At 36.4% G+C, this 24,109-nt stretch overlaps 1 long non-coding RNA gene across 2 annotated transcripts in view; it reads left to right on the forward strand.

Annotated features, from left to right (window-relative positions):
* Window positions 1-24,109, forward strand: part of LOC122139052 — a 112,220-nt gene that overhangs the window by 10,074 nt on the left and 78,037 nt on the right. The window lies entirely within an intron of this gene.

A 24,109-nucleotide genomic window follows, 5' to 3' on the forward strand; every position in this document is an offset into this window, starting at 1 on the left:
TGTACTTCATTCTCTCTCGAGGTCTGAATGAAATTGAATAATAATGTAAAAACTGAATAATTACTAAAAGAGTTAAACTAAATTAAATGGAAATATAATTTAAGAAATTAAAATAGCATTATTTTTTAAATATGCACATAAAATATTAATATTAATTTATTATGTTAATAATATTAATATTCAAATATTATTTTATTTTTTTAAATATATTTTATTTATTTTTTATTTAGTTAGTTGTGTGACTGTTTGCATGCCCGTGTGCTTCAGAGTTTGACTGCATGCATCTAGCAGCTCCAGAGAGTATAACATCAGGGAATTTGAAAGCAGCATAATTGCCTTACAAAAGAACTTTGCAGTAAATGTTTACTGCCGGTCCACTAAGATTACCTGCTGTTCTGCACGCCGGCCTCCTGCTGAGAGATCAGACTGCATTTAACATGATGCTGAACTTCATCTGTTTTATTAGGGTAATATATGCTGAATAATTATGAATATCAACCAGGTTTATGAGATAGTGGTCCAGCACAACATCATGTGAGCTTGTTTGCTGAAGATGACAAATAAGATGATGCATGGATATTAAGAGTCTGGCATTATTATTATCTTAATGATGTATTATTGGCATTGGCAGCCGTTTGTTCAGGTTACTCTGGGCCACACATCTCGTAATAGTGCAGGTTAATGTTTTATAGGTTGTGTAAAATGCAAAATATTTCTACGATTTTACAATATTCAACAGTAATTTCGTATTTTCGTCATCATTCTAGAATTTTACTGTGAAACCAATGGAGACTAGGTTATTTTCCTTTAATTTAATACATTAAATATATATATATATATATATATATATATATATATATATTTTTTTTTTTTTTTTTTTTTTTTTTTTTTTTTTAATACATTTTCTTAATACATTTTCTCTTTTATGTTAGAGAAAATATCTAAAGGGATGATTGACTCTGATTATCAGTTGCACTTTAAAATATTTATATTAATAAAGTTTTATAATCCGTTAGGTGGGATATTTTTTGCAGGACTGGTGTACAGAGGCAAAGACAGTAATTATAAATTTTACAATATTTAAAAAAAAAAATCTTACTGTAAAATACTTGTATATTCCTCTACTTTTATCTTTAAAGCCAATGTTTTCTGACCTTATTTAATAAATTAAATAAAATTGTGCTTGACATGGCAATTGATTGGAGGGAAGAAAATAGCTAAATTAATGATTTAATTAAATTTCTCACTTTTTTGAAAACTTCCAACTACAGTGTGCTTTTCATACTATTTGTATAAAAAGTATAAAAAAGATTTAAAATAGACAGTCCTTCTCTTCCATGCGAGCAGACCTACTGTAAATATTAATGACTCATTATGCACTACACAGATTTTTGTCCAATCAGATGCTCTGTAGAATGAGAATGTCCCGCCCCCCTAATATAAAATCACTGTTCATGACGGTGGCTGTATTGCGACAGATATATTTCACTTTATTCTCAGCTGATTGGTCCAGTTTGGGTCTGCGATCTCTTACTCTAAAACCAGTCCATTTTCTTGAACCCAAACAACAGTTTGCTCGATTTAAACACAAACTTGCACTGAAACAGGCTTTGTTGAGGCCATTGGAGGATAAAAAGATCCACAAGCTCTGTTTGTATCAAATGAAACAATGCAAATCATGCGATTACGTGTTGAACCTCCAGCACTTTCTGGCCTCTCTGAACCCTCCGCTGGCGTCCCGTCCAACCTTGGGCGAGGAATTTGGGCGCTGTGAACCCATAAATGCTGTTGTGTTGTTTTGGATTTTATTTCTCGCAGCATTGTTCACCAGTCTGTCTGTGTGTGTGTGTGTGTGTGTGTGTGTGTGAGGGAGGATGATGAAGAACAAGATCACATCAGTGCATATCACACATCGGTTTTTAATCAAGCAGTGTGTAAACTTGAGTTTATCTCAAATCTACGATGAGACCCACAGAGAGCAGAATTCATCTTTCCTGCAGTTTGTGGACAGTGTCTGGATTGTTCTGTAAATAATCTGATTTCTGAACACTGTTCTGTCAGTTCTGGATAATGTCTGAGTCTCTTTAGGTTGGAGTGGTGTCCAGCTTTCTCTTTTTCCAACGCTGCTTACAGTTTTAATCGATTAGTGTGAATAACACAGAGCTGTTCTCCAGGCATCTTACATTGAAGCGGCCCTGATAGAGAGATTCCAGTTTGATTTGTCATGCTTGCAGGTTTAATCCTGCCGTCCTCTCTCATGCTGGACAGTGGTGTGGCTTTAATCTGAACACTCTTCCCACCGTCGACATCGACTGCTTTCATAACCCATAGGAACACTTAGGGTACCAGATTAGAGTTCTTCAGCTTGTAACAATAGCAACCCAAAGAGAAGCATATTAGATAAAGAAACATGCTTTGAAACTGCAACCCTAGTGAGAAATATCTACAAGTATCTTTCAGTAAGAAGTGAACCACGTTTTCCTTAATGTGAAGATTATTTTAATGATCTAAAAGACTTTTTTCCATTATAAAGAATCTTTTGTGGAATAAATGTCAGAGATTCTTAACCATTGATGCCAATAAAGAAAAGTAATGAAGCTTTTAAAGAACCATCTTTTTTGTGTTATTTGGCAATACGGAGTGCTTCAAGAACGGTGTAAATATAACACATGGCTGGTCAGCGTAAGGGTTTGCTACATTTTGTCTTTTTGGGCGAGAATGTGCTTTTCTGATATCGCTGTTTTACTCCTTAGGCACATTGCGTAGTTTATGATGTTACAAAGTTACAGGTACAAACCACAGCCAGACGTTTCAAGGCCAGATAATCAGGTCTTCCTGAATTGTAAAGATACATTGTATACTTTAGGGATTTTTTTTTTTTTTTCTGCAGTCAAACATCTGATATACTGTAGTAAAATAAAACACAATTTACAAGAGCCTTTAAAAAAATATATTAAAACAGCGCTTCTATTCCCAGAGGTCCTTGTCTCTGAAGTAAGGTGTCCTGATGAAAGTGTTTATGCACAGGCCATAAACACTCAGGAGGAGAAAAAGCTTTAGAAAGTTTCATCTCTGGTGGCGAGGAACAGTTGTAGTGCATGTGTTTTTTTATTTATTTTTTTATTTTTTTGAAAATGTTCAGAAAATGTTGTATAATCATCCAGACACTATTTATTATATCTGTGTAAATATAACCCTCGTTAAAATGTATTTAGTTGATTCGATTGTTTATGCTTTTAAAAGTCGTTGCACCAAGGCTGCATTTATTTGATCGATATGCTGTAAAAACAGTAATATTGTTGTGAAATATTGTTACAATCTAAAACAGCTGTTTTCTATGTGAATATATATTGTAAAATATAATGTATTTCTGTGATGTGCAGCTGTATTTTCAGCATCATTACTCCAGTCTTCAGTGTCACATGATCTTCAGAAATCATTCTAATATGATGATTTGCTGCTCAAGAAACATTTCTGATTATTATTAATGTTGAACACAGTTGTACTGCACAATATTTTTGTGGAAACTGTGATACATTTTATTTTTCCGGATTGACAGATGAATAGAAAGTTCAAAAGAACATGTATTTATTTGTTTAATTTTATTTGTGTCCATGCCTAATTATCAGACTACCCTGCTCTTTCTTCAGAATAAAGACCTGAATAAACATGATCCCTCTCGATTAACTCCTTGGCAGCTCAGAAGTTTCTTCAATCTGCAGAATGTCAAACCTAGTTTCCCGAGGACAGCGTGGTTTTCATTTGCTTTGACGTTGGCCTTCCCCATGTCTTTCTGCTTGTTCATTTAAACCGTGGAAGACAATCAGCACTAATGGATGAAAAATGTGATAAACATTAGAAAGAGGCTGGTTTGGGGTCATGATGCTCTCTGGCTGGAAGATGAAGAGATGAAGTTTCGCCAATTAATGTGATGGTCTGTCCTTGAAGGGTTCAGTGCTTACAGTGGAAATAATAAGAGACAGTCATCTTCTTCTCTGTCTTCACATTGATCCAGCTTGTAGTGTTCTAGTGAGATCAAATTAAACCTGCCCAATTTTTATCAGCCATTAAGTAACCCTAATATGAAAATTACACTGCCATTCAAAAGACTGGTAACACTTTACTTAAAGCCTTTATGTATAATCCATTATAAAAGTAGTTTTAATGCATTAATTATGCCTTGTTATGCACCTTTGAATGCATTGTACAATCTCATGAACAATTGTAACCACAGTTAATACATATAACACTTATCAATTCATTGTTACATTATGCATTTTAAATTTAGTTATAATTATTTACAACAAGAGATAATTTATTACAACGCACATTATGAATAATTTTAACGAATAATACCTATTAATAATGCTGTCTTATGCACTATTCATAAAGGCTTTAAGTGAAGTGTCACCAAATGTTTCCCCACCAGTAAGACTGATATATTCTTGAAAGAAAAGGAAATGCAAGGATGCATTAAATTGATCAAAAGTGACAGAAAAGTCTTTCAAAATGTCAAATTTCAAATAAATACTGTTCTTTTGAACTTTATATGCATCAAAGAATTTATATGCATCAAAATTAATCATGATTTCCACAAAAATATGAAGCAGGAAAAACTTAAACTTGATTTAAATATTGATAATAATCAGAAATGTTTCTTGAGCAGCAAATCAGCATATTAGATTGATTTCTGAAAGACTGGAGTAATGTTGCTGAAAGTTTAGCAGGGGTCAGGTTTAAAAGGGGGTCATCAGATGCCCATTTTCTACAAGTTGATATGATTATTTAGGGTCTTAATGAAAAGTCTATAACATACTTTGGTTAAAATTTCTCAATGGTAGTGTAAAAAACACTTTTTTTTTACCCTGTCAAAATCAGCTCTGTTTTCAGTGAGCCGTTTTGGTGCATGTCCCTTTAAATGCTAATGAGCTCTCCTGACTCCGCCCCTCTCTTCTGTGGGGTGACGAGCCGCTCTCTGAGAGACTGTTAACTTTAGCTGCATTCGTTGTGGAACTTGCTAACTAGTACATTATTAGGAAAGGTGAAGGTGAAGCTGGACCACGAATTAGTCGCGCGAATCTGAGAATGGCTTGATCTGAGAAAAGAGTTATGATTTTTGGGGATCTAAAAAAAAAAAAAAAAAAAACACTGGTTGGATTTTTTTCATTGTAGGGTGGTTGTGTCAACTCACTGCTAGCAAACATTTCAGCTCAAATGACATGTTAAAGTGAATTGTTAAATGATCACTATTTCCTGAGGTTTAAACGCCTCCTTTGAGGTTTTTCAGCCCTGAATTCATATCTCCTCACGTGCTCATATCTAACCAGGCTTTCTGGTGCCAGTTTCGAGTTCCTTTATCTATCACATCCTATTTCTGTTGGTTGCAGGTCAGAAAGGAAGGCAAGCAGGGGAATTTGGAGGTGTAAAAGAATATGCATATTCCCATGTGGATGAGATAAATTGCTGTTTATGTTTCAGCGTAGGCTGACAGACATAATGTTCCTTTGTTTATGTTTTGGATGAGGACCTGCCTGGCAGCGGCCGCTAGATACTGTACGTGTTGAGACAGCCAGAGCTGCTGTATAACTGTACCGCCGATTCCCAGAATGCCAAAAACTGGCACCTGAAGGCGTTTGTCATGGGATCATGCGATCTGAGCTCGAAAAGTCACATTTGAATATATTTATTTGAATTGGTATTCCTCCTTCGCGTGCTGAAACACAACAGCTAACTAGATCTTGGCGGCCAGGCTTTACTAATGAATATTGAGGTGGGCCCAAAAGGAGTATAGAGTGATAACTAAATGAGAAGTCAGCTCCTCTGCCTGCTGTTTCTCCCTGATGGCCTGCCGCTGGGAGCCGTCATCAATAGCTGGAAAGGAAATAATCCACAGTGGGACAGGAGCCCCGAATCAAGCCACTTCCCACGGAAAGAGCCCATTGCGGAGGACACCAGCGCACAGGAACCGCAGCAGACCAAAATAAATGCGAATCCTCAAAATGTTAAATCCAGCTTCCCAGCGAGTAGCATTTGAGGACAGCGTGGTTTTCATTTGCTTTGATGTCGGCCTTCGCCGTGTCTTTCTGCTTCGTCATTTAAACCGTTGAAGACAATTGATGAAAAATGTGATAAACATTGGAAGGAGGTCACGATTGTTGAAATCTCGCCAGTGTTTCCTCTGAAACTGAAGCGTGTATTTGAGCCACACGTCGCCGCTTTGGCCTTCTGTGCGCATCTATGGGAGAAAGCGGCAAAGATTATGCATCTGGTTACTCAACGGTTCCCGCACAATGCAGATGAAATGGCAGATGTATGCAAGCTTTAGCTGATTCGTTCCAGGTTTCTTCCACGCACAGTGACTTTGAGGAGCTCTCCGGGAACGGATCCGAGAGGGAGGTGACGAGGGGAGCGGACGTGCTTCCAGAGCTCAAAAATGTCGTCCTCAGAAAAACCGAAGACCTGAAAGAGAGCCATGTTTGCTTTGGATGCAATCAAAAGAGTCACCGAGTGATAACGGATCTTTCTCTGTTCCTGTAAATGACCCGTTGACAGACGGAAAGGAGACCGTCCTTTGTCCTCGTGCCATCGCAGTACCAAAAAAAGAGCGCTTCCTCTTGTATTAGTTCTATTTCGGTCTTACTGTGGGATTAGAGGCAGAGCAGGAGAAACCCTGTGCTTCTATATTGTTTTAGTCATTTCGAAAATATTGATATTCAATACCAAAAATGAATAATTAATAATAATAAAAATACACAATGTTAAGGACATAACATTTGAACAGTATCTGTTAATTTATCTTTGCTTATTTACATGCTTATTTACCTCTAGCAGCATGTAATCATATTTGTTGCTAATTTTAGATTGTAATCCTTGCAAATTAAAATCGTTTAATCACACAGAGTTACAATTCTCTTTTGTAAGTGACCTTCGAGTCACGCTGCGTCAAACAGGCAGAAAATATCCGCTAGAGTTACACAACCAGAGATTAGAGGATTTTGGTGTCACAGCGGCATCATGTTTGTGTGTCAGAGAGAAAGCGTTTCACAGTCGAATGTTGACCTGTGGCTGGTGTGAAACACACTCATATCACAGATGTTGAACTACCTTTTTATGGGATATTCCTGCTTGCTGTCTCTGACTGACAACATAAAGATGTTCATCGATTTTCAAAACCAGAAAGTTCCAGCCTTGGCTTCTGATTGGTCGATACGACATTTTAGCCATGCCAAACATGTGCAATATAGTAACACGTTTGTTTTTTTTCTTTTGTTATCAGTATCTTTTAAGCCATGACTATAATTGCGATACAGTGATCCCTCTCATATATTCTCACTTAAAAGTCAAGTTTGTCATTTCTGCACCATCAGTCCAGTTTGACTGGAAAGGACTAGTCCTGCAGGAATTATGTATTTTATGTCATATAATAAAACGTGAAAATCTCACGAGCTTTTGTTGAAGGCATTTTATTTCAGGTATTTAATCTAAAAACCCATTAAAAACAGACAAAAAACAAACAAACAAAAAACATTGATTTCAGGACGATGGAGCTGAAAGTGCAAAATTACTCCTAAAATTTGTGTCTGGACTATTAAATCAGCTCAATGATTTTTGTTGTGAATTTGATGTGGAACAACCTGGTTTTCTGACCAGCGTCAGATGGCAAGAAAAACAAAAAAACAGAACAAAACAAAATAAAACCTTAGGTTATGATATTAATTTAGCTTTTTTCTTTGCTGATGCTTGTGGTGCATAAATAATGCATTTCACTGTCAAGTTTACACTCTGCAAATATTTTCTAAACAGGTTTTATTGCATAACGCAGGAAATTTGACTCTAATTTGCTTAAAAGTGAAGATTTGTCATGAAGTGTGAAGATCTTCCTGGGTGCCACCATGTCCGTGTAACATCATACCGATAACATCAGATTTGGGGATTTCCGTACAAGTTTCCAAGTTGATCGTTTGTCTGTTGTACAGCACTTTTCCAAACAGGATGCAGGGTAGTGTTATATATTAACTACAATTTCAAAAGAACACACGAGTCGGGTTAAACTGATCATGAGCATGTTTTATTATCTGCGAATCACAAACTGAAACCACAGAGGTACATGTAACATACATGTCTTGAAAAATAGCCACAGAGAGGCTCTCAGTCACATACACAGATGCAAAAATAACAGCGTAACTAAGATGTTTTGCCTGTATCAGGAGAGCAGACAGAAATGTGCTCTTAACTGATATGATGAATTGCTTGGGTTGGCTGAATTATGACCGGCTCCTGCTTTATTTGATCAGTTTAAGGGATTGTGGTGGAAATGTAATGCTGTAAATAAGGTCTCACTCCCTCACAGTCTTTGGGGATCAGCAGAAAAAAAGCTTGGAAGGATCTCAGGTCGGCGGTTGTTTTCAGCAGGGAAGCATTTAGCTTTATCATGCTTCTTCTCCCAACTTTGAGCATAGGCTGTGTGTGTGTGTGTGTGTGTGTGTGTGTGTGTGTGTGTGTGTGTGTGTGTGTGTGTGTGTGTGTGTGTGTGTGTGTGTGTGTGTGTGTGTGTGTGAGAGAGAGAGAGAGAGAGAGAGAGAGAGAGAGAGAGAGAGAGAGAGAGGGTAACATTTCAGAAGGTGTAATGGACCACATACCTTGAAACTCAGGTATGTGAGATGTTTTCTCCCTTGGTGGCCAAACATACCTGTATAAGTAACCTTTCATTATGAATGAAACCTTGTTACTACAACTACAGTACTACTCTTTCTCTCTCTCTTTCATGATTCCTCACAGAATCCAGCCATAAAAATGGAATGTACATTATAACATGCAGATTGTGGATGAATAAATCAAAAGTAGGGCTGTACAGTTAATTGGGAAATTGACTAGTATCTGGGATTATTAAAACACAAAAAGAAATCTGCTATGAAGTCTGCATGCTCTGCATGCTATTTCAATTGATAAAACTAGCACCAGAAACACACAGCAAAGATTTTCCTGTACAACCTGCCAAAATAAGAGTCTGGTTTTACTTGAAGAATTTGTGACAGAAATATACTACTATTGTACAGTAGAACATGCTTTACATAATAATAATAATAATAATAATAATAATAATAATAATACAGTTGCAATCTTTGTATTATTGTAATATTATAATAAAATATCTGACCATTTTTCTTTGAAGGTTTCATTAAAAGTTATATAATTTTATAGTTTTAAATATATATGATATCACTATTTAAATATCGTAAATAACACATGCATAACAAGTTCTTCAATAAAATTTTAATTTGCGTGATATTTCCTAAAATAATTACAAATATATTATTTGAAAATTAATTAATGTAAACAAAGAATTTGAACCATGTAAAATGTGAAACTTTTTGATTCTGTAATATAGCATTTTCACGAATAAATAAGTTGTTAAAACACAAATAGAAAAGTAGACACTGCACTCAGTAATCTTGTAAGTTTGTCTGCAGAACTATCAAAATAAAAGTCCCTTCTGACGCTAATTAGCTAAATAAAACTTGATGCCAAAAATGTAAAAAATGTCAAATATTGTCTGATTTATCGGTTTAGGCAATACATCGGTCAACCACTAAAACTGAGTGCTTTGCATGACCTACAGATGACATTATGGCTTTGATAGGATAAGCAATTTTAAAGACATTTCAAAAATACTTTCATACATGAAAAATATTTTACTTTGCTGCCACTTAAAATCGGGGTCTTTAAGTAAAGCAGGTTGAAAACCACAGGGATCGATGTCAAATGTGTCAAACTGGGAAAATGTCTTTTTTTTTGTAGTTTCTCCACTCAAAGACCGAGCAAGCACACAAAAGAAGGTGAAACCATAGAGCCGAGCCAAAACAGCTAATGGACAAGTGATGAAACCGTGTTTCCTGCGCTCTGAAAGAAGTGCTGAGAAGTCGCTCGGGCTTGATAAGTTTGATGGCTGGACATGAAATTAGTTTGTACATTAAAATAGTTCGCCAGATCAAGTCAAACATGGTCGGAAAACATGATGAAGCTATCAGCCAAACCTGAGTTACTTCTCCTCTGACAGTCGCTGCCTTTTTCCAAAAAGTATTTCAGAGGTCCAAAGGATGTTTTTTTTAAGGAATACTAAAAAAAAACTTGGTAGCAACCAAGAATATTGTTTTACTGGCAAGGCAGAGTAATTTACTGGAAATATGCGTCAGGGAAAAGTATATATTACTCTGTTTGTCTGTGTGCATGTGTGTCTGCAGTGATGAAGTGTGTCGTCAAAAGACACGGTGCCTACGTGACTTGGATTGATTGTTTCAGGTAAAAGAAGAGTCCAGAGGATTTGGCTCAGGCCCATGTAGTAGTGACATTTTTATTTATGATACTTTCTCCATGACTACCAGGCAGTGTTTAGCAGTATGATCTTTCAGTAAATCCTATTATATTCACTTTAATCTCAGATATAAACCCTGGCAGGGCTCGTTCCAACAGTGTGGTTTTAGCATATTACTGTATTATCCCACTATCACTCCATACATCCATGATGGCTGACATTACCATTAAAGAGATCGTTCACCTAAACGTTGCTTTTCTGCCATTATTTTTCTAGCCTTTGTCGTTCCAAACTCGTAAGACTGTCGAGCATAAAGGAAAATGATTAAGAATTGTGTTGTTGATGAGGCTTCAAAAACACTCGGAACCCAGTAGCATTAAAGTACTTTGTGCACCATTGTCAGCATCTGGATAGTTTCTATTTAAACCTTCATTCGTATGCATTTCTGATGTGATCGCAAAATGCAATTCTTACTACATAAGTGGTTGTGCTGACTTAAAAATTTCCATTATTTAATAATTTTAAAAACAATGAGTCCCATTAACTAATAATTGTGTGTCAAAATGGCAAAATTAGGAATGCACGATTTTTTGTTGATATTGATATGCCGATATTTCTCAAATCATTTTGGCCTACTGTATATACGATGCCGATCACTTTGTTTTGAAACAACACAAAGTCTCTCCTGTGTGGAAATTATAAACGTATTATTTTTAATTTTGGTTAGTTTTGAGCAAAAACTTATTTGTTGGAAGTAATAAACATTACCAAAATTATTTGTAAAGAGGATACATCGAAAGCCTTGAAAATAACTGTAAAAAAAATCAATCACCTCCTGGGGTTTATTTGATTTATTTATTTTCAGACAGATGCAGCTGAAACCTTTACATTTTATTTGTGGGCTTAACATTAACAGATGTTCCTCAATGTTAGTTTATAAAGTTTGCAAAAATAAATAAATAAATAAATAAATAAATCATCAAAAAAGGTATTTTTTTTATTTTTATCTAAGAGCAATATTTCTCTTGGAATTGATAGAAAGATGTAAGTTGTTCCTCCTCCTTTATTACGTAAGATAATGGTGCATTTTAAGGGGTGTTTCTAGGAGAAAGTTTTTAAAAGGGTATTTTTTTTAAATATAAGTACAATAAGACCTCTTCAACTGTTTTTTTAAGAATATGTTTACGTGAAATGTTTTTCCTTTGCGTTTTTGAAAACTTTGTGTACAGGCAAGGGCAGGGCGATATATCGCATGCGATTGTCACGCGCATTTCGTCAGTAAAGACGGTTCCCTGATTAGCGGTAAATCGCCATCACCTGCTTTCAGATGGAGCGGCATTTAATAGACAGAGCTGTAGTTCACTGACAAGCTACACAATATTGCGTTCATTATCGAAGGCGATTCATCTGCGATAATGAACGCGATATTGCATAGCTTGTCAGTGATATATGGCTCTGTCTATTAAATGCCGCTCAATTTGGAAGCAGGTGATGGTGATTTAGCGGTAATCACGGAACCAGATTTACTGACTAGATGCGCATGATCATATCGTTCGATATATCGCCCAACCCTAGTACAGACGACATTGACAAAATGATCCCCATTCACACAGATCTGCGGAAATGACTAAAAACGCTGCATTGTGCAAGCCAGGCCAGTAGTTGGCGCTGTCACTTTGTAAATAAACACTACATGCATGCGCACATACACATTCCTATAGACTTAACACGTAACATGCATGTGCATGATGTCGCTGTTTCACAAAATCACATTTTCGTAATTTACGTGGGGGCCCTGTACATGACAGTTTTCTAATAGCTAAAAATGGAACACAACAACAGCATTTTGAGGGCCCAAGAATGCAAACATTTGAAAACTGTTTTTAAAAATGATACCGTTATCGTCTCTGTGTAGACTACAAAAATGCTATTTTGTGAAAACTAGTGCTGTCAAAATTAACGTTAGTGCATGCAATTAATTGTTTTTCAGTTTAACGTGTAAAAAATATTTAACACGATTAAAATAAAGATGCCATTAAACAAATATTAAAATATACTCTTTGTTTTTCTAAATTAATTTGAAAAATGACTGTGAAATTATTACAATATAAAAGTATTTTTAAAAACTTTGTAAAAATGTGTGATTAGTTTTTTATGGATCAATGACAGCACTAGTGAAAATGTGATGTCATGCACATGCATATTATGTGTTTACATAGTGTTTCTTTAAAACATGGCATCGCTAATGCATAATACAGTGCTTTATGTCATTTTCATGGATTTGTATGAATGGGGATCATTTTGAGAATGTTGTCCAAAAAATGCAAATTACAAAAGTTGTACCCATTGTTTTCATAAACGTGCACTTTGAAACCCATTTTCAGGCCCCCCAAAATATACAAATGTCAATTTTTAGTTGAAAGCGGTGTTGCGTGAATACCCCTAAATCTTCACACATAAATAGAATTTAATTTGAGTTGAGTTCTCCTGAATCATTACTGACTGTAGGGTGCTCCTCACCTCCATAGGAATTAATCTGGAGAGATATCAGAAAGACTTTCCACTTTCCCCCCCTCAGACTCTCCTTACACAACTGTTTGTTGATCCTCCTTTGATCTCGGTGAGAGTCCACAAAGCCTATGCTTTCAGTCAGACCGCCTTTTGGAACTTCCTGTAAATACAGTACATAATGAGACCCCAGATTGGATATTGTGTTTTCATTTATCCCAATGCAAACATTTCGCGTCACTGGAATTAATTAAGATCAAGATCTGTTATTATTACTCAAAATGTCTCTTTCCCATACTTGGCACACCATTTTTTAGTTTCCTTGGTGCCATCCCAGTCAACTGTAGAGGCATGACTGCCCAAAACTGGTTTGACAGCATGCGCACCGCTGCTCGATCGAGTGGGAATGAGTAGCAACAAATGCATGAGCTGAAAAAACACAGGAAGGAGAGGTATTCCCACTGGGTTGTTTATCCAGGCTTAAAGCTCTGCTAGACCTTTGCCACGCTGCCACGGCTATGAAGTCATGCTTTCTGACAAAAGCGGCCCCAAAGTCCAGTGTGTGTATTAACAGGCAGAAGTGGTCAGCAGGGAGTGCCGGTCTTTGACCATTCTTTGACATCATTGGAAAAGTTCTCTCGAATTCGCTCTATAAATGTGCAAACAAGCAAACAGACCCCATTATCTCTGAGCTAAAGCGTTCTATCCTGGCCTGGACTTTTTCAAAGATATGCTCTTCACTCCTGGGACGTTTTTTGATTGAGTTTGATGGGTCTGAAATAATGATGTCTGTTTAAATGGGTGGTGTTTGCATGGTTTTGGTGCATTGACATTATATATATATATATATAAAAAAAAAAACTGCATGATTGAGTGTAAGAAGAGGAGGTGTGAACTGCAGATATTTAAGTGTGCAAGAAGTAAAATGTGTATGACTTGATGCCAAGCACTCCCTAAAATGATTATTTCATGCTAACTTTAGCATGTTACCATTGACATCTATCTATCTATCTATCTATCTATCTATCTATCTATCTATCTATCTATCTATCTATTTATCTTACAGTAGTTAGCTAGCTAGGAGGTCCTTGAGTTCATATCGCCCACCCCTAGACTAGTGCAGTCTGGCTCAGCTAGATTATTTACGTCTCTGGGTTTGTCAAGGCGCACATGACCTGGTAAATCAAATATGTAAAGATTGTCCTGAACAGCAGGCCTTGCTTTGAAAGCTCTCCAGTACCTCCTAGGGTTTTGTCTCACCTTTAATAGATTCTCTAACCATGACAATTCAGTGTGTTTTCCACCGCCTTTCCTCCCTGTGAGTTCTCTAATGCAGATGTATGTTTGGAATAGTCTGGAGTTTATTTCTCCGTTCCTAAATCGACCTCACCATTATTATGGCTCTCTTGCCTTTGTGGCACAAAACCGCAGTGGTTTCTATAAAAATATTCTCAGTGCAAAGAAACAAAAGCCTGACGTGTTTAACTCTGATATTTATATTATATCAAGCTCTTATTATCAAGGAAATTTGTAAGCACTTCTCGTCGAGCTCGCTCATCAAAACACTGGTTAGGGTGCCATGCGGTGCGGTTCAGGCCATCGACCCTGATTTAGTATGAATGATATGCTACAGCGTATTTATTTGAGCTCGGACTGCATTCTTGGAATGAGGACTTGGCTGGTGTTTCTGACCAAAGTGGCCATGCTAATAGCGATAGCACGTCGACCCAGTAGAACTCAGCACCTCTGGAGTCTGGAACGCCAACGTGCAATTACACAGCCATTTACTGCGAACCCGACATGAATCATAGCAGCTTAAGCAAGAAGAAGAATTATGAATATTATCATCGCTTAGCAACAAGTAAACTTCGGGGTCTCTGTGCATAGTGTGGTCGTGTGGGAGATAGAAGAGCAGAGGATCCCACGGCCTTCACGTACAGATAACAGCACCACATTCCCACAAACCCACTGTGCTTTTGTGCTGTCATGCCAGCAGTGTCTAGCCGAAAAGAGCAATAGGAAAGATAAAACATAGACTCCATTAAATCAAATTAGAGTGATTTAATGAGTTCAACTTCGAATTCACAGACAGCATAAAGGAGAGGAAGCAGGTCATGAACGATTTGGCCCACTTGGTGAATCGAATCTGCCTAGGACCCCAGAGGGTCTGACATTTGTAATGCCTGATCAAAAAAAGACACTTAAATAAAACTGTGTAAATGTGTGCATAAAATTGTTAAATTAAACATTGCGTATAGATTAAGTGATATTCTGTAAAAACACAAAGAACGAGAAATTTTATTATATATGTGGTGTACTATACATGTCTTTTGTGACTTCATCTCATCTTTTCATTGGATTGCTCTTTAAAGGGGTCATGAACTGAGAAACCAAAATTCACTTGATCTTTTGACAAGTCATTGTACAATAAAAACATCCTGTAAGTTTCAGAACTCAAAACTTAGTTGTAAGCCTAAAAACAGCTTATATTGAAGGTAGTCTGCCAAAACGACAGATTGTAGAATGTTCTACTCTATGATGTAATAGTGTGGATAAACCCAACCTCCACAGAAGATCAACAACATCGCTGCCTGTTTAGCCCCGCCCACTGATTGTACATCACAGCCTGTTTAACCCCGCCCACCTAATCTACATCACAGCCTGCTTATCCCTGACCATGGATTCTACAGCACTGCCTGTTAAGCCCCGCCCACTGATTCTACATCACAGCCTGTTTAAACCCCGCCCGCCACCTAAACTACATTACTGCCTGTTTAGCCCCGACCAACGGTTCTACATCAGAGCCTGTTAAGCCCCGCCAATGATTCTACATCACAGCCTGTTTTTAACCCCGCCCACCTTAGCTACATTACTGGCCTGTTTAGCCCCGACCAACGGTTTCTACATCACAGCCTGTTTAGCCACGCCCAATGATTCTACATCACAGCCTGTTTAACCCCGCGCCCCACCTTAGCTACATTACTGCCTGTTTAGCCCCGCCCAACGGTTCTACATCACAGTACGCAACTGCCTGTTTAGCCCCACCCACCGATTCTTCTGAATGTTTTAAGCATGATGTGAAAATTTAATTACTATACTGAATGAAGTAGTGTAGTATTCTTAGTTTTTTTTGTTTATTGTTTGATATTGTTGATAACGTTATAAGATTTACACTTTCTTGAAAACGTGCAACTGGTTTGTAAATGTTGTCATTATAAATGAGTTGTGTGAAGCAATTGTTTCAGTTGATTCAGATTTTTGAAAGCCACTCTGATGTAGCTAAAGTCTATTGGCTAAACCATGATCATTTCCTGCTTCAACTTCCTTTCACTATAGCAAATATATCAACACAGGAAAGAAAACTGCGCTTAGCAAGACATTTCGTGGGATCTTTAAGAAAGAGTGTTTTTGTAGCTCTTGGAAGCTCAGACGGAGCCGCTGGAGGCTGCTGGGTTGGGAAATGCTTGGAATTTGACTTCACACCTAATGAGAGCTCAAACACACACTGACAAATGCATGTTTCCTTCAAGGCAAGAGAGTACAGGGAAAAAAAAAAAAACATTGTTTTTGCATGCATTGGTCAGTTTTGAGCTTTTGGGCTATTTGGCTTTTCATAACGTGTTGTTTCACACTAGCAGAAAGAAAGCATCCAAAATACATATTTAAGTGTTCATTTTATCTATTTGTGTCTGTAGATGTAAATTACAGTACATATCTATCTAATTACACCAAACTTCACAGTTTTATTCCTATGAATATTCTGAGGGGGTTGTTCATACATCATTTCTTTTTCATTTTATTCTTAAAAACATGGTGATTTATTGTTATTATTTTTTTCTGGTTGTTGACAATATTTTCTGATTTATGAAGTGCTCAAAAGAGAAATCTATTATCTATTAACTATGAGCAGCACTTATATGCAAATCAGTGTTTTAAGTAATTATGAGATACTAGTATCAATTTCAACAAGTTTATATATATATATATATATATATATATATATATATATTTCTTCTGTTTTTAAAGGTTTAGTTGTGTTTTTTGTTTGTTTGTTTTTTTCCCATTTTATTTATTTATTTATTTATTTATTTATTTATTTATTTATTTATTTAGTTATGTTTTTGCATCAAGTTAAACTAAATCAAAATGAGAAATGTTTCCTTGGGAATTAGCTGAATTCCGATAAGTTTTGTTTTTTTAAATTAACATTTGTTTTTTTTCAAGTAGCAGTTAAAAATAAAATAAAAAATTCATTAAAAAATGGTTTTATTTGTATTTTTTGTTAAGTATAATAAACAATGCAAGTTAGTGCATATTTAATTTGATATCGCCTCATGCATATGTATACAGAATTTCATAAAACTTGTAATACGAAAAATGTTTGAAATTATTAATTTTTAATAATTAATTAAATTACATTTTTATTTAGTTAATTTAATTAATTTTGCAATTATTAATTGTAGAAGTATGATGATATCTGTTTATTTAATTATTATAATTTATTTTCTTTACCCTGTTCATCTGAAGAGTCTTACCTTAAGACAGCAGCTGAGGAGCAGCAACAGGGAAAATGCTCATCGTGTTGCAGAACAAAAGTTCTGACAATTTCTAAAACATGCGTATAAACACACATGTGCGCATATTGTGAATGTTTGGTTGTGTCTACAGGCAGCGTTCCACATCGCGGACGCACCGAGCCACACACTAAGATACCAAAGTGTGTACTAGAAGACAGTGGAAAAGCTGAGGTAACGCTATTACACAGCATTCTTCTGAACGTTCAGCAACCACTAAGTAAACTCTTGATTGTTCAGGTGGAACAGAGACATGAGGAGCTCAAGAAAAGGTAAACATAATCGAGCGAGGAAACAGACTTTATTTTGAGCAGCTCCAGTTGTGAGCGTTGCTCATTCAGCACAGATATAAATTTATCTGGCAAGTGGACTGAAAATGAAAAAAAAGAAGGGAAGGATTTTGTTTTGGAGGTTGGGTTTGGTCTAAACCACCACAAACAGGCCTGATGTTCACAAAGGTGGTCACGGTGGCCACAAAAGAGCCTTCGGCAGCTCACAGAGCCCACACATACCCTAGCGACACAGAAACACGCTGCTTAGTTATTTCAGAGCAGGAGAAAATATACACATGCAGAGTTTGGCTTTAGTTAAGGAATCTGAACATGTTCTGCATTTCAGTGTCAGTGAACAATTACTGTAGGGAGTTCAAGACTGATACCGAAGACTGTTCAATTGATGCTGATATATTCAAGGGCTCAAATGAACTTTATTTTGATAACTTCTATTAAATCTATCAGTCCCAGGATTTTATACAGGTCAGTGGATAAATGCATGAATTGGTAACTAAATATCAAGGTGATTTATGCGAAGTGGTACCATTTTTGTTTGGAGTTTGAGGAGTTCCAGGTTTAGTTCACGGTATAACTTTTTTATGTAAAGTAAATAGACTGAAATTGCCTCTGTACATTGGTGGATGCATGTCATGGGGTAGAATACATTTGTTTCATTTTGTGTTGTGTTTCTTGTTAGAATGGATACTTAGCATTGCAAATGTGCTTAACTGATGTTTATGCACAACATGTAAAGGGAAAATGCACTGAAAGGGTGTAATCTTTGCTATAATCTGTTGCTGTCTCTTCAAGTTAGTGCTAGATGATGAGCTAAATCTTAAAATTGCCGCAAACAATTAAACATTCAGTACTGTATTTTCTGTGTCATAATGAGTGTCGATCCAGCACTGTAATGTATTTTTTTTTAGGGATGCACCACATATTGAGACCATGTTTGTCATTGGCAGATATTTTATTTTATTTTGTTTTTGTACCAGATGATGGTGACACATTATGTATACTCATATATATATATATATATATATATATATATATATATATATATATATGTTATTCACTAATATCTAAAGTTAAACTTTAAAAACATTTTAAAAACAATAATTTAATAACATTGTTGAATTTAGTCTTTATCCGTGTGTCATGCTGTACAAACTATTGTGATGCCTAAATTCACTTGTAGCCTTTAAAACAGCTGCTTTCATTTATTTATTTGCTTTTTTTTTTCGAAAAAGTATAGAAATTTTGTATTGTTATTTATATTTTGTATGCTATCAGCTTATCAATTTTTGAAGTTTTCATTTTGTTTATACTGTATGTGTTGTACAGTAATTAGCGATGCTCTTTTATCAATATTCTTACTGATGTTTTCTCAGTACTAGATGCATCCCAGCTGTCTTTTTTATAAAGTGACAAAAAGTCTAAAAACGGATAAAGTCAGCCATGACAAAACGTGTCCCTGCTGTAAATGAAGAGAGAGATGAACAGAAGTCTTCGTGCCTTTTGCAGCAGTCTAGGCTCTTGTAAACCACTTCATAAGTATCTCAATATGTCCATCCTGTTAGTGGCCAGCAGTATTAATATGGTCTCCACTGACCTTAAATTACTGTGTGTGTGTGTGTGTGAGTCAGAGAGAATGAGATCCATCTGTAGGTGCTCCTTGCATGTGCTTCAGTTTAACCCCCTAATCAGAGCAGTGTTGCGGCCGTAGCAGAGGCAGAAGATGTGCCTCATCTTACCGCCTATCCTTGCCTGCCGAAATCAAACTAATATTAAACTACCCTGTGAAACTATTCCATTTCCATTCATGCATTTAGCACATGCATTTATCCAAAGCGACTTACAATAGAGGAGCATAAGCAAACTGTCATACATGGTAGAAGTCATAGCATGCAACACGAGGGTGAGTAAATGATGACAGATTTTAATTTTTTTGCATGAACTGTGCCTTTAAGTGAGATGTCCTGTCTAGGTTAGTCGGTTCCCACAGCCTAGAGTTACCGTGCACAGGGAAGAAGGACCCGTGGTAAGAAGCTTACGACTTTGCCAGGAACCATTGGTTATGGAATGCACTTCCTCCCGGTCTTAGCGCTGCCGCTTGACCACTTGGGAACGGAAGGTTCATTTATTGGGGGGTTTTTGTGTAAAAGCACTGGAGTAAAGATGGAGAGAGAGGGAGCCATGTACGGCTGCATACAGAGACAAGAAAAGTATTCATTTGTGTAAATTTATGTGCTTGATTCTTTCTTATCATCTTCTCATGCCTAATTTCTCTCTCTTGAGTCACGCTATACCACATTCTGCAGATTGAGACATTACATTGTCATCATTTATTCAGTCTCATGTTGACCCTCAACCTGTATTATTATCAATTGTTTTTTCTGTTCAAACACAGAAGAGTTGAGACAGGATCATGCACTCAGGATCAAGTGTACTTCAGATTCATTAACATATTTATTGACACAAATGTTGAAGTGGCACAAATGTTCACCCATGATGAGCGTCCATTATTTATCATTATTATCAGGGTAACCACAATATATTTTCTAAATCATGTGAACAAGCAAATGTTTGGCTGACATGTGTTTCTGGTACATCATCCTGGTGTCCACTTTTGAGCTCCAGGACTGTAAACCTCTAAACAACAGTTGCATCAGCTCATGACATTTGCCTGTGACGTTATGGGTTGTGTTATGCAATGCTGGGCAGTATTTAATCGAGCAGACGGCCTGTGCTGGCCCATGAGCTCCAGGGGGGATTGGCCGGAGGAGATCCCGGTTAGGCTGGGCTCCGAGCACTTTGATGACATCATCTCCACCACATGTGTGAAAAACCACATTATCGATCAGTTCTGTGGTTCAAAAGCAGAAACGCCCTCTGTTTCTTCCAATCACTTTCTCTTGAGTTCCTGTTAGGGGTTTGCGATATGTATCATCTACAATAAGATTGATTTAGTATTGTTGTAACGATGTGCAAACTGACTTTGAGTGTCACTAGCTTTGCAACAACACAGATTCAGAATGCACCCTTTCATTGCATAATCCAGCCTATTCAAATTCAAGATATAGAAATATTCAGAGCCATTTTTTCCCTTGTGAGTTTTGTTTTTTTTTTTTTTTTTTTTTTTGTTTATATATATTGATATTTTTTGACTTTTTTCAGAATATATGCAAATGTGCAAATGTCACATTGTTTTACATTTTAGACACGATATTGTCTATTTGTTCTCATTGTTAATTAAATTTTCGATTAATACCACAGCAGAAGTGTTTTGCGTCTCTGAGAAACACAGCAGTCTTTCATTAGTTAATAATTCTGTGTTTTAAACAAATTTGTTTGATGAATTAATCAATGATCAAACGGATCAGCCATTTGAACAAATTGGTTAAATTAATGGTTATTCATTATAAAACGGATAGTTCCAGTCCTTGATTCTGATTGGCTGAGCTATGTTCGAAGCTGTTGTGAATTACTCTACAAACATACACCTTTGTTTACGTTTGTGTGTTGCTCGGCAACCACTTTGTTGCAACCACAACTGATTCTGATGAACTACATTGTTTGTTGGAAGAATACTGTTTTTATTAATATCACTACACTGTATTTGCTCAGTTTTATTTAGTGAAACCTTACTACATATATGGAATAAACGTTTTATAAAAGCAATAAGCCCTGTGAAGCCGTGGTTTACAGTGAATTTATAACAGCTAAGAGGGTTTTAGTCACTCTGCTTCGTGTCGTGCCTAACATTGCCCTAAGCTGGTATAAATTCACAGTAAACCACGGCTTCTTGGGGCTTATTGCTTGGATAACTCACTCATTAAGACAAGGGCTGCATCTAAAATCTTATTCTTTCTGAGTAGGTACTTATTTTTAATAACTAATTACTCCGGGACTCGGAAAGTAGTTTCTATATAGTATGAATGTGTAGTATGAATGTAATCACAACATACTGTATTCGTCATGTGACCTTTTAGCATCAGTATAGCATCGCTTCACTGCCTTTCATAAATCCTTTCCTGTGACCTCATGGGATAGTAAAGTGTTCACAAAATGCACACTTGAAAATCTGGGGTCTTTTGGCCTCCTGTTTTATGAATAATGTAAATTCGGAACAAACTACTGTACTGTTTTTCGTCTGCTATATACAGTAGTATGGAAGTGTGCGATTTTGGATGCAGCCAGTGACTTGCCGCTACCTATTGGTGGTTTGAGTTACTTCTAAAAGATAGCATTATTTATGCACTTTTTCATAAATGCCGTTTAAATGCATTCAAGCCACATCTGAGCTGCATTGAACAGTCTGTGTAAATGCATCTAAATGTCACTTTAAATGCATCTTCTGTTCCAAAGGTGATTTTTTTGACAGTGATTGGTTATTATTGTAATTGAATTTAATTAAATATTAAGATATAATTTTTTTTTGTCAGTATCGCTCACCCATAGTTCCTGTACTTGTCTGTATGCATTACGTCCTTTTGAGTGACAGGTTATAATGTCATTGGAGGACATGCTTCCTTCTCACTCTTTAGATTATCCACGCTAATGCTAGACTAACCACAAAGTCAGTATTAGGTTCTTGGTAGTAACATTGTCGGGCACTTTCCTACGTAAGTACCATTTTCTTCTTTTCAAATTCATGCATGTACAGCTACAAGTACAGTTTAAAACACACACACACACACACACACACACACACACACACACACACACACACACACACATTAGAGAGGCAAATAAGCTCAAGCCACATCAGACGCAAGTGAACTCGATCGCCACGGCATATTTTCCCATCAAACATCAGCTCATCAAAACAGAAGAACCCGCATTATGAGATTTTCCTCTCCATCACTGCAAAAAACGCTGTAAAATGGCACATGAAAGATTTTGTTCAGTCTGTTTAAAGTTATTGTTGTGATTATGGATGGCAAAGCTGGAAAAAGGTCAGGACTCAAATCACAGCTCGTAAAAGGCAGATTCTGTCGTTTGTTTTGGGTCTTAATTGGCGACGGGGTGCCACAGCGCTTCAGTACCAGCTGCAGCTGGGATTTAAGATGGAACCGTTCAAAGACGAGCACAAGGACTTCTTCATTGTGCGATCTGTTAGAAGGCGTAATTGGAGTCCATATTATGGTCTTAGGCCTCATGGTTTCTGTCAGTGATGTTGTTGTCTTTTGAGTAATAGGTTACTTGTAATAGGTTTCTTCTGCTGTGATGCTGGCACAGAAATACTCACATACCATACACACTTAAACCCACTTGGTAGGCAGAAAGCTTCTTTATTGGGCTGGATGTGGATGGACGTAATAAACAGAGCCCAGCAGATGATCCCTGTGAACACACTTGTCTTCTGTTAGTGTGTTTAGGTGCTGTGACCAATCTCAGTCAGGTTTAGAGCATATTTTATGTCATGAAGTGATTTTTTTTTTTTTAATGTTTCTGTAATGATTGTATTTTATGTGCAAGAGAAATTAATGCTCCATTATTAAAACGTGGAATTCTAATATACAATCCCATGGACAAAAAGTAGTTTGGCACAATCTTTTAGTATTTCTTGGCATATTCTTTTATTATTTCTTGTGGTTCTAAAAGTGTGACCACAAAAACCTATAAACCAGGAAATGATGTCACAGAGAAGGACCCCCGGAGACCCTCATGACTGTGTGTCAGGGTCAAGAAGTCTCTTAAAATATCAGATTATTTGACCTTTTGATGAGAGAAATGTGACGTGACTCTTAAAAAAAATCATAATATTTGAATAATATTTGTATTTTATGTATTTTAAATACAATTGTATGCATTATATATACAAAAACACTTACTTCATAATGTGATTTCCCACAACACTTTCCATTTTAATGAAAGGTTATATTTTTGTTAATTATTTGAATAAAATATCAAAAGGTTAAACAATGCCGATATATTTTCAGAGCCTTCTATACCTTTACTTTGAAAAATGTTTTAAAAAAATCATCAAATCACATTTTAGTAATTAAATATAAACTTGTTTTTCCCTCCAAAACAATGTTTAACAAGTTTTAAACTAGATTTGTATTATTTCAGATTATATTTTATGCAAGATCTATATTTTGAAAGATGTTTATCATAGGCACTCTTGTCACTGACCTGTATGCACGATTCTGATTGGTGAACAGATATAATTTTTGTCATTATCGCACACCCCTAATAGAGACCTGTCAGGTTTGTGTCGGGGTCCCGTTCGCATTGTCAGGTTTATAATAACCGTTTGACTGCACTTTTGAATGCTTTTTAAAGAACCAAGCCTTAAAAGCTATACTGCCTCTCGTGAAAGTTATTATAAAGTTTATTATTCTGTATGGATTTATTTAGACCTGATTGCCATCTAAAAGCTCAAGACACACTTTGAAAGGTGAAGGTGGAAAAGACGCGTTGTATTCTCTTCCATG

The sequence above is a fragment of the Cyprinus carpio genome, chromosome B12, assembly GCF_018340385.1.
Source record: "Cyprinus carpio isolate SPL01 chromosome B12, ASM1834038v1, whole genome shotgun sequence".
Lineage (NCBI taxonomy): Eukaryota > Metazoa > Chordata > Actinopteri > Cypriniformes > Cyprinidae > Cyprinus > Cyprinus carpio.